The sequence below is a fragment of the Urocitellus parryii genome, chromosome 6, assembly GCF_045843805.1.
Source record: "Urocitellus parryii isolate mUroPar1 chromosome 6, mUroPar1.hap1, whole genome shotgun sequence".
In the NCBI taxonomy this organism is placed as follows: Eukaryota; Metazoa; Chordata; class Mammalia; order Rodentia; family Sciuridae; genus Urocitellus; species Urocitellus parryii.
In genome coordinates this window covers 116749032-116761901 of record NC_135536.1, presented here as the reverse complement: position 1 = coordinate 116761901, position 12870 = coordinate 116749032, and the positions used below count along the sequence as shown (strand labels likewise).

Here is a 12870-nt window from a genome sequence, read left to right as displayed (position 1 = left end):
AGAAGAGAGCCCAAGGAGATTTTGGAAATGTTATATTTCTTGACTTGTGTCCTTGTTACCCGGCACCCTATCTTTGCAAAAAGTCTTATTTTATGTATAATCACTACTCATTATCCACTGATTGTGTATTGGCAAATTTACCTACTCATTAATATTCATTTGTAAACACAAACCAATACTTAGTGAGCTTGGTGGCCATCTGTAGACGTATACAGTGAGGAGAAACATTTGAGTCATCACACATGTTCCCAGCTGAGGTCAGATAAAATGACGTTCTGCCCGTTTGTTTCAGCTCTCATATTGTCAACCCATGTCTTTTTCACAGTCTATGTAGCACTATGTTGTTTGCGGGGAGGAAGGGATTATTTGCTTGTTTCTTGCCTGTATATGTGTGTGTGTGTGTGTGTGTGTGTGTGTGTGTGTGTGTGTGAACGATTCCATTGTTTAAAATGGACACCGATCACAGTGCTGAAGTGTGGTCTGATGTACAAGACTGTGATGTGCCTACACAGGAAAGCGTGTGACAGTGAAGTCTTAATCAGGCAGAAGTTACAGTGATGCTGGCAGTAAGTTTGATGTTAATGAATCAACCACATAGATACTAAGCGTGGTGTCATTAAACAGAAGCCCATAAAACAAGGTCATATGTGGCTTGGTTGATGATAATGTGACCAGAGGCCTGTAGGAGCCTGATCCTATTTTTTGCCTGGAGCCATGGTTCAGCCGTCACTCATTCAGTGTTCGTGGTGACTTTACAGAATATAGCTTTTGCAAATGATGAGCAACTGCATAGAATTGTATGTTTCTTTATGATGTTATACTTCAGCAGTATATAAAATAAGTAAATAAAATAAAGGTCTAAAGTATTTTTTTAAGAACTATATGAGGAAAGGTAACTGATAAAGAAGAGCAGAGGAAGCTGCAGCCTGGAGCATTCAGGGGGAAGGAGGAACCCTGGAAAAAAGCCAAAATGTCAGCAGAGATGGCTGTATCTCCAGAGGGCAGGAGTGGGGTGAGAGGCTGAAAACAGATGGGTTAATTGAAAGTTTATAAACAGAACACCCTCTCAAAATGTGAGGGTAAAACCCTAGCCACAGGGCACCTCTCCCCAGGCAGAGCATCTTTGCAGAAAGAAATGATATAACTCCCATTTATGTGACATCGGAGACCACTCAGAGGAGAATCAAACTTCTTGAAAACCTAAAGCAAAACTTTTTAAAGCCCAACGTGTTGTATATCTCCAGCTTTTCAAGTGCCTCATTTTTAATTAAAAACCAACAATAGATATTAGATATAAGATAAAAAAATCTCCACTACAAAAAAAAAGGAGCAAGAAAAAGGATAAATCACACAAGTGAACACAGATAACATAGGAGAAGAAAAAGATAATTAAAATCTTCAGTGAGAAATGAGAAACTGTACATCTATAAAACAAGAACAGGTTGCTGTGAAGAAAAAAAAAGAAGCAATTAGAGGAAAAGGAGTGCTCAAAGAAAATTTAAAAAATATATATATTGGTCAAACGTAGATCAAAGAGAACAGTTGGAAAATAAAGTTGGGGTTTTCTCCTAGAAGTAGAACCAAAAGCCAAAGAAATAAAGCACATAAAAGAAAACAATGATCCTAAAGTTCCAGTGAGATCCTGCTAAGCCCTTCTGATCTATGTAGGTCATGAAAATTTGAGGGAGTTAAATTCCTATGAGGCACTCAGTCTTTGGCCAATAGAAGCTAGAAGCCCATGGATAAACGTTTTCATTTTTTGTTCCTGGGGCAAATAATTCTATGGTGCATCCATGTGGTTCCCAAAGGAATCTCTAGTGGGATCAAAACCCACAAGAGTTGCCTAAAAATCCCAGCAGTTAGAGAGGCTGAAGCAGGAGAAACACAAATTCAAAGCCAGCCTAAACAATTTAGTGAAGCCCCAAACCTCCATCATGTCAGATTAGGAACTGAATTCCTCAACAAGACTCCTAAAGTGCCAGAAGTAAAATCAAGAATCAGTAAATGCAGGCTGGGTTTGTGGCTCAGTGGTAGAGTGCTTGCCTAGGACATGTGGGTACTGGGTTCTATCCTCAGAACCACGTAAAAATAAATAAATAAAATAAAGGTATAAAGATATTGTGTCGATTGTGTCCATCTACAACTATATATATATATATATATATATATATATATGAATCTATATATATATAAAAGAATCTATATATATATAAAAGAATCTATAAATATGTAAAAGAATATATATATGTAAAAGAATCTATATATATGTAAAGGAATCAATAAATGGGGTGGTGTCAAACAAAAAGCTTCTTCTCAGTAAATGAAACAATCAAGAACATGAAGAGAAAGTCTACATAATAGGAGAAAAATCTTTGCTACCTGCATCTCAGAGCGTTAATCTCCAGGATACATAAAGAACTCAAAAAACTTAAAATCAAAAAACAAACAAGTTGGGCATGGTGGCGCACACCTGTAATCCCATCAGTTTGGGAACCTGAAGCAGGAGGATCATGAATTCAAAGCCAGCCTCAGCAAAAGTGAGGAACTAAGCAACTGAGTGAGACCTGTCTCTAAATAAAATACAAAATAGGGATGGGATGGGGTTCAGTGGCTGAGTGCCCTTGATTTCAATCTCCAGTACCTCCCCCAAAAAACAAATACCCAGCCAACAAATGCGCAAAGGAACTGAGCAAGCACTGCACAGAAGAAGAAATATGAATGGTCAACAAATATATGAAAAAGTGTTCGACATCACTAGTAATTAGAGAAATGCAAATTAAAACTACACTGAGATTTCATCTCACTCCAGTCAGAATAGCAATTATCACAGATACAAGTAACAGTAAATGGTGGTGAGGATGTGGGGGAAAAGGTACACTCATATATTGTTGTAGGACTGCAAATTGGTGCAACCACTATGGAAAGAAGTATGGAGATTCCTCAGAAAACCTGGAGTGGAACCACCATTTGATCCAGTTATCCCACTCCTCAGTTTATACCCAAAGGTCTTAAAACCAACATACTATAGTGACATGGCCACATCAATGTTCATAGCAGTTCAATTCACAATTGCTAAATATGGAACCAACCTGGGTGCCCTTCAACAGATGAATGGATTAAGATAAGTGGTACATATTTACGTTTAGCTATTATAAGTAATTTAGAAGTGATTTAAACTAACCATATGGGAAGATTGTGTAGGCTAAACCCAAGTATTAGACCATTTTACGCAAGAAACTTGAGCATCTGTGGATTTTGTTATCTACAGGGGTCCTGCCACCAAATGTCAATGGGGACCATGGAACCCCTCGACTAGATCTTTTTTAAAAAACTTTTTTATACCTTTCTTTTGTTTATTTAGAGTTTGTTGTTGTTGTTGTTGTTGTGCTAGAGATTGAACCCAGTGCCTCACACGTGCTAAGGCAAGCACTCTACCACGGAGCCACAATCGCAGCCCTGGACTCAGTATTGATTTATGCTTTTAGAGGGAATTTAAGCTAAGACAAAAATTCCAGAATATTTCATTATTATAAAAAAATCCTGCTAAAAAATCCTACTTTATTCTTTTACACGGTGCCTGTGACCATCCATGTGTGAGTTATTCTCTGGGGTGCAAATCTGAAAGTAGAACTCTTTAGTCACATAATGTGTGCATTTTCAATTTCATTTGAAATTGACAGGTTACTTTCCCATGTAAATAGTGCTAACTTACATATTGTCCTCAATGTTGAAAATTCCCATTTCTTTATATTCTCTTTAGTGTTGATATGGTCAGATTTTATACTTTGCCAATAACATAACCTCATTTTATTATTTTAAAATAACAATATTTATTTGAATGCTTATAGCATACCAGATTCTGTTCTAAGCATTTATAATGAGCTAATACCATGTTTTTATTAGTGCATTATGGTTGTACGTGAAATTGGGATTCATTTTGAAAAATAGGAATGCTTCACGAATTTGTGTGTCATTGAGCAGGGGCCATACTAATCTTCTCTGTATCATTCCAATTTTAGTATATGTGCTGCCAAAGCAAGTGTTCATTATTTTTGATGTGCATTTCCTTGATCACTATCAAAATTAAGTATTTTTATATGTTTATTGCTCATCTTATTTTCCCCTTATGTGAATTGCTTATTCATATCCTCTGAACATTTTCTTTTGCTTTCATCTTTTTCTTATTGATTTACAGCAGTTTTTCAGATATGCTAGGTACTATTCCATTATCTGTTAAATACTTTGCAAATGTTTTATCCCAGTGTTTTACTTGTTTTCTAATTTCTCCTATGATACTTAGGGCTTGTTAATTTTTAACGTAATCAAATTAATTTTTTTTCCTTTTATTGTTTGAGATTTTTTAGTATAATTTTTCGTGTCTTGTCTAAGAAATCCTTTGTGTGTGTGTGGAGTTTTTTATTTATTTACTTATTTTTGGCACTGGGGATTGAATACAGGGGCACTCAACCACTGAGCCACATCCTCAGCTCTTTTTGTGGAGACAGGGTCTCGCTAAGTTGTTTAGGGCCTCGCTAAGTTGCTAAGTCTAGCTCTGAACTTGCAATCCTCCTGCCTCAGCTTTAAGAGCCACTGGGTTACAGGGTGTGCTACCATGGTGGGCCTGTGGAGGTATATAATGATATTTATTATTTTCCTTTTTTATAGTCTTACATGTTGGTTTTACCTTGGGTCTTTAATATACCTGAAATTTATTTTCAAGTATTATGTGGGGAAGTTTTGTTTTTGAGCTAACAAGCATCTAGAAGAAACATTCCTTTGCATTCAAAAATGCTTCTTGAAGAGACATTTTGGCATTCTGAATAATGTACATTTGTCAGAATGTACCTAGAAATGGAAGAAAGGTAGAGAAGGGAAATAATCATAAAGAAACCAGAGAAATTTCACATGTCATCCAAATGTGAGTACTAAGACCTTATTTGGGCAAAGCAATCATACAAGAACCACTTTGAAAAGTTTTCAGAAGGTCTCAGTTGTCTACAGTTGGCACATTAGTGAGTATTTTTGGATTCACTTCCATTATTCAGTTGAAATATGCTCTGAAAAATTGCAAAAACTGTGAAAGGGGAAAATAAGTAGCTTCAATCAGCAAAAAAATGGGAAAGGTTTGTGGCAAGAAAATTATGTTTAAAAGACTAAGTGAAAGCATTTAAGGAATTTCTACTGGTTTGGAATAAATAACCTATATTCATTCATTCATTCAACAAACATACTGAGCACCTGCTCCATTCCAAGGACTGTCCTAGAGGTATGGGAGATAGAGAAATGAGTAAGTCCCTCTCCTTCGGTTCAACAAGTTCCTTCTAGGCAAAGAGACAAATAGGTAAGGAAATGACTCATCATTCTATATGATGAACTAAATGAAAGCAGACTATTCAAACTTAACACGGAGTAGGAGCAATGAAGTATCTAGTCTGGAGAGGTGGAGGTGTTCCTGGAGAAGCCAGCATCTGAGGAACTACTTAAGGGTGAACAGTGGTTGGCCAGGTGGACCAGAGGGTAGGTATGAGGTACCTTCAAAGACATTGCAACGGGAGGGAGCAAAGGAAGCAGACACAGGAGAGGCAATTGTGCCTCCAGGGGGTAGGGAAGGGTCTGAAAATGTCACACACAAAAATCAACTCCAGCCAGGCACAGTGGCACACGCCTGTAATCCCAGCAATTTGGGAGGTTTAGGCAGGAGTTCAAAGCCAGTCTCAGCAACTTCGGGAGGCACTTAGCAAGGTTCAATAAGACCCTGTATCTAAATAAAATATTTAAAAAAGGGAATGGGGATGTGGTTCAGTGGTTAAGCACCCCTGGGTTCAATCCCTGATACTAAAAAATGAATAAATAAATAAACTCCTCCCAAATTCTGTTGCAATGTGAACTCGTCTTAGTTCCGAAAACAAGTTACACATTTAGCAAGAAAACAAATGTGGATTGAAATCGACCTTCTTTTGCATCTATGTCTAGATTTCATTCATCCTTTTTGTTAAGCACCAGTTTGTGCCAGGTGCTTAGAGATACTCAGGAACTCTTATGAAAAGAGAGACAGAAATACAGATGTTAATAAGACAGGACCTCCAGGCTGGGGATGTGGCTCAGAGGTAGAATCTTTGTCTAACATGCACAAGGCCCTGGGGGCAACCCTAGTACTAAAAAAAAAAAAAAAATGAAAGAAAGAAAATAGACCAGACATAGCCTATTGTAGTCATCCTGCGTAGGAAGTGGTACCCCAGGTACGGTATTAAAAATAGTGCCTGATTCTGTCTGGGAGAATCAGGAAAGATAGACTGAGGAATAGGGTCCTTGAGCTGAGGCTTGACAGGTAAGTTTGCCAGGCAGAGAAGTAGGAAGTAGATCATTGCAGATGGTGACTGTGGGATGTTATGCTATAAACATGGTCGGTCACCTTGCTTCTTTTAACTGCAACTGTCTCAGCCATAACACTGACCCAGGGAAGAGAAGCAAAGCCATCCTTGGAAGAATGATGGCTATAGAGATGTTCTCCTCATCATTATATAGTGTTCTGTGAAGTAGCCAGTCACCAAATTACCCAATTAGGATCTAGCCAATCAGACAGTATCCCTCAAGAATTCAGAGAATGTGCTGCTTTGGTGGCGCACACCTGTAATCTCAATAAGTTGGAAGACTGAGGCAGGAGGATCACAAGTTTGAGGCCTGCCTCAGCAACTTAGTGAGAGCCTGTCTTAAAAATAAAATAAATAGAACTGCGGATGAGCCTCAGTGGTAGACTGTCCTGGGTTCAATCCTCAATTTAAAAAATAAAAATAATTTAGAGAATGCAAATTGGAGTGTCTAGTTAGAGTAGGAGGATAATGAAACCAGCACTCAGATAGAAAAAGGGATGTGGTTAGAGTGTCTGGTGCCTAGAGTCCCCTTGGGCCCTGAACAATATATTTTTTTTCTTTTCTATCTTCTTTTTATTTTTGATACTAGGAATTGAACCCAGGGGTGCTTAACCATTGAGCTACATCCCCAGCCCTTTTTTTTAATTTTTTATTTTGAGCTAGTCTTGCTAAATTTCTGAGGCTGGCCTTGAATTTATAATCCTCCTGCTTCAGCCTCCCCAGTCACTGGGATTACAGGAGTGCACCACTGTGCCTGGCCCTGAACAGCTTTTTGATTAAGATTCAGTCCACATGTTTCCCTACAATAAGGCTCCTTGCTTTCTAGTATTTTTATTACTCCAGATCTTGAAGCTAAGCCCTGCATGCCTACATATGTAGTGTACAAGGTACTGGAGGGTTGATTAGTCTAATATTTCAGGGCGATTCAAGGTAAGGCATAAGGAAGGCCATAAGCATGAACATTTACTGAGTGCTTACTATGTGCCAGGAATTGTTTTGGGTGCTTCACAAATACGAATGAATCTACTCTTCAAAATAACCTCCACGAAGTACTGTAGCCCCATTTTATCATTAAGGCATCCAGGGTACAGAGAGATAAAGCAGCATACCCAAGTTTGCACAGCTAGAAAGTGACAAAGGATTTGAACACAGGCAGTTTGGTTCTAGAACCATCAAACTTGGCCCCAAATCAAGCTGCTTCTGTAGAGTTAAGAAATGGTGCTGTGAAGGTAGGCAGGGACAGATGATGAAAGACTTTGCTAAGAAGTCTACATGATTCAACAGAGAGTTCTGCATTTATGTGCTTTACATAGTACATTTCTGTTTGAAGATTCATTTAGATATAGGGTTCTGCTTCTAAAACTGCTAAAGGCAATGGCAGTGACCTAGGAATTTTAAGCTAGTGGGTGATTGGGTCTGATTTGTCTTTCAGAAAGATCATGCTGGGAGCAGTGTGGAGAAGGAATTGGTAATGTCGCAAGCAGGGACAAGCCGTGGTCTGGATGAGAGATGAAGAGGTTTGATGTAGAACAGTGTAGTGGGAATGAAAAGCAGAAGTGGGTGTGAGGTATATTTAGGAGGGAAATCAACAGGACTGAAGAGGCTCGTTGGATGTGGAGGAAGAGAGAGAAGTTGGGGTCCCAAGTGACTACTCAAGGGCACTCGTCACACACATGCACATCCACTGGTGGGCACATGCTACGCATAGAGGAGCGCGGTTAATGCTGGGGAGGAGTGAGCATCCTCAGATTCACAAATGCATTTCCATGCTAGGTGACATCACTCATGGTTACAGCTACAAAGCTCCTTTTCTCCTCTTACTCTTTATCAGAATCCTGACGTGAAATGAAATGTTGCTCTGTCTATTACAGATAGGTTTATTGTCCATCCATCTAAGTGGTTCTCTGCCTGGGTCATGCCATCACACCCTCTACAAAGGAAGGGTTGGAAATTTGTGGAGGCGATTTTAGTTGTTTAGTGACCCAGGCCTGCTGTAGATCTTCAATTCTCAGGGACCAAACTGCTAAACATCATTCAATGAAAAATCATTCTGGCCAAAATTTCAATAGTGCTACTTCTGAGAAATAAGAACTTGGTCATTAAAGAGACCTCCGTTTGAAACAGCCCCTCCTCTTAGCAGGTGGGATCACTTAGTTAATATCTTTGAGCCCTGAGATGAGAATCTGTCACCTGCCTGCCAGACTTCTCCTAAGGATTCAGCCAGGTAGCACGGCATGTGACATATACGGGGTTCTTGGGAAGAAGAGTTTCCCTTCGTTGTTTAGAACATCATATCCCTTTTTTCGGCTTCCTCTTATGGGTCGTGAACCAGTATGCTAATTTCCAAGAAGCAAATGTTGTTCCCACCCCTCTCATGATCCTGGGCACTAAGTAGGCCTGTGCAGTCCACTTAGGAGTATGTGATTGACAGAAAAATGTCCCTTGAAATAACTCGTGAACAGCTTGTGGAAGTTGAGCTGTCAGAAATTCCAGCTCAGAAAGAGCTGTTGCCAGCACTGGTGACTGTCAGCCTGTTATATTTATAGAGACGGGGGCAGTGTAGATGAATGGATGGTTCAATACCAGAACTGGGGTGAAATCATCAAGAGGTCAGTGACTATGTCCTTACTTCAGAAATCAGAGAGCTAATCGTCCTGTAAGGACATTTGTAAGCCCCTTGGTTGTCTCAGTTTTTTTTTTTTTAACAAGTCTCTTGAGATGGTAATAAAAGATACTTATCACTGATTAACTCCCTACTATGTTCCAAGTCCTGAGCTAGACTTTTCATTTTCTTGACTTCTGTACTGTAGTCTAGATATGGGTTTCCCCCACCCGCAAAGACTCAGATGTTGGAGGCTTCAACCTCTGGGTGGTGATATTGAGGTGGCAGAATCTTTAAGAGGTGAGGTCTAGTGGGACATGGTTAGATCATTGTGGGCACAGTTCTGGGAAGGGATTAAGGTATTCCTCATGGAACCCCAGTTAGTTCTTGAGAAGGTAATTTTTTTGTAAAAGAATGCACCTGATCACTGGTTTACTTTCTTGCCATGTGGCCTCTCCCTCTGACAAGCTCTTCAGCCATGATACCATTGCCATGATGTGACACAGGCAAGGGGGCTTTCACCAGAGGCCCAACAAAGGAGATCACCCATCTTAGACTTTCAGCCTTCAAAACTGTGAGCTAAATAAAATTCTTTTCTTTATATATAACCCAGACTCAGGTATTTTGTTATAGCAATGGAAAACTGACTAATATACTAAATGTTTATTTTAAAGTCAATTCTTAGTATGTCTCAATATCTCTTCACAAAATGCAACAGAGGACCAGGGAGGTATTTTAGTTTTGCTCTCTTTAAACTGCACCTCTGTTGGTGTTTGACAGTGACCCTTATGATCTCCCTTGAAGGTACATGCTGGTGGTAGGGATCCTTATGTCCTGGCATGGTGATGGGCTAGGTGATAGTGAGTTTGTGAGTGGCTGAAGGTAAAGTAGAAAATGTACATGATATTTGTAGCTGATAGTGACTGTTAAATGAAAATGACTGCAATTGTGGCTCAGGTCACTAACAAAGTGTAATGGCCAGTGGCCATCTTCACCATTGTTTGTGTTCCTCCCTCAGATTGATTGATAACAGTGTCATATTACTCATTAAATATTTTTAGTATCAGCCCTAATTGTATCATCAGCTTAAAGTTGATTTCAGAATGCTGACCTTATTCTATACATTACTATGTAAGAGGCTAGTAAAAGCAGTTTGTTACTTTTTCTGCATATGAAGAATATTATTATGAGCATAAAGGAGCATTATTACATTTATGGCTTCTAAATCTCTCAAAGAAATACATGTTTATTCTAAAATTTTATAATATACTTAAATACAATTACTTGTTAGCTTCTCAGTCAATATTCATTTCCTTTTCTCTTCTTCCTAATAATATCCAGAATTTTTTTCCAGGTGTCTACCCCTCCCCGTTGTAGACCATCTGCTTTGAGGGTCCGGTTTGGACTAAGATTACTCAGAATAATGGTTCAGAGATGGAGATGTGACACAATATGGTCAAGGAGACTCCAGCATCAATTGTCTGTGGCTTATGAGAAAGACATTTCCTTTACTTTTGAAAGAGCTGCCAAGAGAAGGATCCTGGCTCCAGGGCAGAATGGTATGATGATATGTGAATGCACAGACTGGAACTTCTGTGGCCATTCTGACACCATGCAGAGAACCAACCTTAGAGTAAAGCTGAAGCCATGGAATAAAGAGGAAAGGGAACGGGTTCCTGATGGCAAACCCCTAAACCAAATCATTCCTGAAGCCTTTTCAGTTATTTGAGGTAGTATTCTATTTTCCAAGCCAGTTCAAATTGAATTTTCCATTTCTTACAACTGAAAGCATCCTAAGTGGCACACTACTAAAATAGATTTATAAAAAATAGTTGATCACCCACAATTCTTTTTTTTTTCAGTAGTGGTGGTTGAACCAAAGGGTATCATACCATTGTGCTACATCCCCAGCACTTTTTTAAGATCTCACTAAGTTGCTGGTCTTTAACTTGCAATCTTCCTGCCTCAGCCTCCCAAATAGCTGGGATTACAGGTGTGTGCCACTGCACCAGCTTAACCTCACATAATTCTGTCAAATTCTCTCTCTCCCAAATTCTCTCTCTCTCTCTCTCTCTCTCTCTCTCTCTCTCTCTCTCTCTCTCTCTCTCTCTCTCTCTCTCGCTTTCCTCCCTCCCTCTAGAAACCACTTGGCATTCTTTCCCTCTTACTCTCCCTAAACGGAAGAGAACAACAATCATCAATGGGAAATGGCAGTTGCAACAAAACAATACCAAGTACCTGTTCACACTGCACCTCCTTGGTTTCTGGTTCTTTATGCAATCAGAGAAACTTCTCTAGTAAGTCATTATAGAAATAATACTTGAGGCCAGGTGCGGTGGTGTACACCTATAATCCCAACTGCTTGATGGCTGATGAGGCTGATGAGGCAGGAGGATTGAGAGTTCAAAGCCAGTCTCAGCAACTTATCGAGGCCTTAAGTAACTCAGCGAGAACTTGTCTCTGTATAAAATGTTTTTAAAAGGCTGGGGATGTGGCTCAGTAGGAAAGCACTCCTGGGTTCAGTCCCTGGTACCAAAAAAAAAAAAAAAAAAAAGCCTGAAAGTATAGTATTAGTATAGTATATTTTCTTAAACCTTTTCCTTCCCTTGTAGGCATATACATTTTTTCACAAGTGATATTTTATACAGTCGTATGTCCCCCCTCTCTTTCTAGCATTCTATCATAAGCTTTCTCCTTGCCATTAAATTTTTTTGTTAAGCATCTTTTTTTTAGTATAGTAAAGAACAAATAACTCAAAATTTACCATCTTAACCATTTTTAAGTGTACTCTATAGTAACGTTAAGGATATTCACATTGTCACTGAACAGATCTCCAGAACTCTTCCATCTTGCAAAATTAAAACTCTTTACCCATTAAGCAACTCCTCTTTTCTTTCTCCCCCTAGCCCTGCTTCTAAGTATCACTTTAATGGTTCATCATTTGCCCTTATCAAAAATCATCCCCCTTCTGTCAGTTATTTTAAGTTTTATGAAGAATTTTTTATTTCTTCATGTGCTTATGCTAAGCATCATTCCATGAGTATCACTGGCCTAGGAAAAATTTTATGTTAATTTCTTAGGGTTTCTAGTCCTTCAAGGAGTATAAATTATAGCAGCAAATATGCCAGGTACTAAAATCCCTCCCTGGTCCTCTGTTGCATTTAGTGAAGAGATATTGAGACAAACTAAGAATTGACTTCAAAATAAACATTTAGTATATTTTAGTCAGTTTTCCATTGCTATAACAAAATACCTGAGTCTGGGTTATATATAAAGAAAAGAATTTTATTTAGTTCTATAGCCAGAAATTCTTTTTTAAAAAACAATTTTTTTAGTTGTTGATGGACCTTTATTTTATTTATTTATATGTGGTGCTGAGAATTGAACGCAGTTCCTCACTCATGCTAGACAAATACTCTACCACTGAGCTACAACCCCAGCCCATATAGCCAGAAATTCTTAAAGGACAATTTTTTTTCTCCAAGAATGATAAATTTCCTCAACATCTCCTTTGTATGGGGTGGTAGAAGTGGAGGTGGAGATTGTTTTGTTTTCTTTTGATACTGGAGATTGGACCCAAGGGCACTTTACCACTGAGCTACAACCCCAGTCCTTTTTATTTTTTGTTTTGATACAAGGTTTCACTAAATTGCTATGTGGCCTCAAACTTTGAGATGCTCCTGCCTCAGCATTTCAGGTAGCTGGGATTACAGGAAGGCAAAGACCCACTAATTGAGAATTTTTTTATCTACTTTACTGTAGGACATGCTGTCAGTGACATTCTCTTGTCCCATCAGCATTCATCATCACCATGCCAACAAATGCCATCCCTCTGTAAACACCCGTGACTCTTCTGGGGGGCTTTCACTTGGTTCATGGGTGAGATAAGCCAGAAAT

The 12870-nt window shown here is 38.9% G+C and overlaps 2 pseudogenes; both read right to left on the bottom strand.

The window, feature by feature from the left end:
• Positions 1-3939: 3939 nt before the first annotated feature.
• On the bottom strand, positions 3940-4039 carry LOC113182097 (U6 spliceosomal RNA; annotated as a pseudogene).
• A 7076-nt stretch (positions 4040-11115) lies between these two features.
• LOC113182095 (small nucleolar RNA U3) lies at positions 11116-11295 on the bottom strand (annotated as a pseudogene).
• Positions 11296-12870: the final 1575 nt, after the last annotated feature.